At 41.0% G+C, this 3,514-nt stretch overlaps 1 protein-coding gene across 1 annotated transcript in view; it reads right to left on the bottom strand.

Moving 5' to 3' along the window:
• The window catches only part of LOC102248426 (folate receptor alpha-like), a 26,950-nt gene that overhangs the window by 14,605 nt on the left and 8,831 nt on the right, over window positions 1-3,514 (bottom strand). The gene's annotated exons all lie outside the window — the stretch shown is intronic.

The raw sequence follows: 3,514 nt of genomic DNA on the forward strand, positions 1-3,514 counted from the left end.
TTAGGCGGGGAACCTTGGCTTCCTCCATCACTGGAGCAAGCAAGCCTCCTGTTCACTTCAGCTGCCTGGCTGCTGGCCACCATCTTGGTTGGCAGTTAATTTGCATATCCTGCTGATTAGCCAATGGGAAGCATTCGGGGGTATGGTCAATTTGCATGTTTCTCTTTTATTAGATAGGATTGTTGCCATTCTTTGCATAGTATGGATATGGATACAAATCCTTTATCAGACTTGTGTTTGGCAAATATTTCCTCTAATCTGTTGTCTTTTAAATTACTCAGTGGTTGAGCATTGACCCATGAACCAAGAGGTCACTGATTCTATTCCCGGTCTGGGTACATGCCTGTGTTTGGGCTCGATACCCAGTAGGAGGCATGCAGGAGGCAACCGATGAATGTTTCTCTCTCATCGATGTTTCTCTCTATTCCCCTCCCTTCTTCTAACTCTAAAAATTAATAAAAACATACTTTTAATTACTCAATAGTATATTTTGAAGTGGAAAAATTTTTTAATTTTGATGATGTCCTATTTATCAGTTTTTTTCAGTTATACACTATGCTTTTGGTTGAAAAATAACTAGGAAAAATATGGTAGAAGTTTTGATCTCAGAAAACTTTGCCTAACACTGGATCTAGAAAATGGTTTTCTAAGATATTTATTGTTTTAGCTGTTACACTTAAGTCTATGATCCATTTTGTGTTGATTTTGTTTTATAGGTTATTTTTGTGTTTTTTTTCCTTGAGTTGATTTTGTGTATGGCATGAGTTGTAGGTCTAAGCTCATCTTTTTGCATGTGGGTACTCAATTGTCCCAGTACATTGTTGAATAATTGCCTTAGCAACTTTGTCAAAAATCAATTAACTATAAATACAAGATTTATTTCTGGTTCTGATTCTGTTTCATTAATCTATGTATCTATCCTTATGCCAGGACCATTGCTCTAGATCTTGATATAAAAAATTATTAATACTTTCTGTAAGCCAATGACTCCTAAGAACTTGAAAATGATAGCTACAGAAGTAGGATTCAGACAGTTACTTTTATTTTATTTATTTTTTAATCCTTATCTGAGAATATTTTTCCATTGATTTTTAGAGAGAGTGGAAGAGAGAGGAAAATACAGAGAGAAATATCGATGTGGGAGAAACACATCCATTGATTGCCTCCTGCACATGTCCCAACCAGGGTCTGGGCCAGGGAGGAGCCTTCAACCGCAGTATGTGCCCTTGACTGGAATCTAACCCAGGACCCTTCAGTCCACAGGCCACCGCTATATCCACTGAGCCAAAATGGCTAAGGCCAAGCATTTTTATAAATGATTCATAATCAGCACAGTAGACCTTTGATAAGGTATGTTGGATTGAGGTGATTCTAATCTTAAATTTCAGTAATTCTAATCTATAATAATAAAAGCATAATATGCTAATTAGACCAGACAGCCGAACAACCTTCCAGATGTCCTTCTGGATGACCTTCTGGGTGAAGCCAGGACTGTGAGGGCCAAGGCAGAGGCTGCGGCTGCGAGGGCCGAGCCCCTTGCACGAATTTCATGCATCGGGCCTCTATTACATCTATAAACATGCCATATTTGTAAAGTGTCACAAATTCTGTAGAGAATATGAAACATTAATTGACTGTCTTCACAAGACTATTTAGGGTGGTAGCCAGTAGATTGCACCACTTTTCATTTAAAGTTGGTCCTCCTCCTTCTTACCAAAACCAAGCCCAAAAAATACATTTGTAACCATGACCATGCCAGAAATATACTGACCATAGTGTAACAGTCTTTGTAGTAGTCATTAGGTCTGTTGACAAACATTCTGATCCCCCTCTCCTTCCAGGCACATGTAGGATTGTACTTCCCTGGCCTCCTTGAAGTTAGTCACTGTCATAACTTGAACTGGCCAACAAAATAAGTGATAGGTGGGTACCAAGCCAGTGTGGCTCCGTGGTTGACTATTGACCTATGATCCAAGGGGTCATGGTTTAATTCCTGATTAGGGTACATGCCCTGGTTGCTAGCTCAATCCCCAGTAGGGGGTATGCAAGAGGCAGCTGATCAATGATTCTCAACATTGATACTTCTCTCTCTCCCTCTCCCTTCCTCTTTGAAATATATATAAGTGATGGGTGGAAGTTTTAACTGCCGGGGTGGATTTCACCAAGTTCCCTATTCCTGTCTCATAAAAGTGTGACCAGATGGAGCCTCCAATAACCTGCCTTGCTGAGTGCCCAGCAGTATCCCCCTGACAACCCACTTTAATCACTGTAGCTTGAGCAAGAAATGTTAGTTGTGTTAAGCCACTGAGATCTCAGGGATGGTACTGTAACATAGCCCAGCTTATTACAACTGCTACAAACTATACTTTTTTTTAAAATTGTTTTATTGCTTAAAGTATTACAAAGAGTATTACATATGTCTCCTTTCTTTTTTCCGCCCTTGCCTTCCCTTACCCCCCAGTGTCTTATGTCCATTAGTTATGCTTATATGCATGCATACAAGTCCTTCGGTTGATCTCTTACTCCCCTCCCTCCTGCCCCCCAACCCTCCCTGGCCTTCCGCTGCAGTTTGACAATCAGTTTGAGGCAGCTCTGCCTCTGTATCTATTATTGTTCAAAAGTTTGTAATGGTCTTTATTATCCATGAATGAGTGAGATCATGTGGTATTTTTCCTTCATTGACTGGCTTATTTCACTTAGCATAATGCTCTCCAGTTCCATCCATGCTGTTGCAAATGGTAAGAGTTCCTTCTTTTTTACAGCATACAAACTATACTTAATGTGAGATCACTGCCTACATATCTATCAAATCATTGGTTTGGAACCTGTTCTAGGATTGGGATCCAGTCCTAGCTCTGCCAGAGCAGCTCAGGCCCAGCTCCTCTGGTCTGGTATGGGTCCAGTAACCCTTTAAGATGCACACATTTACCCACTTCACAAAGGAAAGAGTGTGTTCTCAATAGCCAGATTGCCTGGAGTGCAAGCCCAGCTCTTATGCAGGGGATGGCTTTGACCATGTCCCTTAATTTATGGGCCTGTTTTCACATATGTAATATACAAACGATAGTATCTACACCCTATGGGAATAAATATAAAGCATTTAGGACAATGCCTGGCAGGTAGTGTTTTGAGGGTATAAGCTGTAGAGAAGTATGGCTCTTGCTGGCCCCCTTCACCTCCTCCCAGCCAGCATCCAGAACATGCTGGTCACTCCCATTCCCTCTCTTCTACTGAAGAGCTGAGCTCAGGACAGAATAGTCAACCCTGGAAGGCTTTGGTCCAATTCAAATGACAAAGTCCTGGGCCTGACTCTACAGTGAAAAATGAAATTGAAAGCTGTGAATATGTCCTTGATTAGAAGAATAGTTAAGTGTCTGGCAAATTCCTAGCAAGTGTCAGAGCTGGGAACTGACCAAGTCTCAGTCAATGGAAACAGGGAAGCAGAAGTCACATTCCTATTCAGACCCAAATAATTTGCAAGTCACCTGCGGGGTAACTAGTTTATTCAAACTGT

The sequence above is a fragment of the Myotis brandtii genome, unplaced genomic scaffold (assembly GCF_000412655.1).
Source record: "Myotis brandtii unplaced genomic scaffold, ASM41265v1 scaffold244, whole genome shotgun sequence".
In the NCBI taxonomy this organism is placed as follows: domain Eukaryota; kingdom Metazoa; phylum Chordata; class Mammalia; order Chiroptera; family Vespertilionidae; genus Myotis; species Myotis brandtii.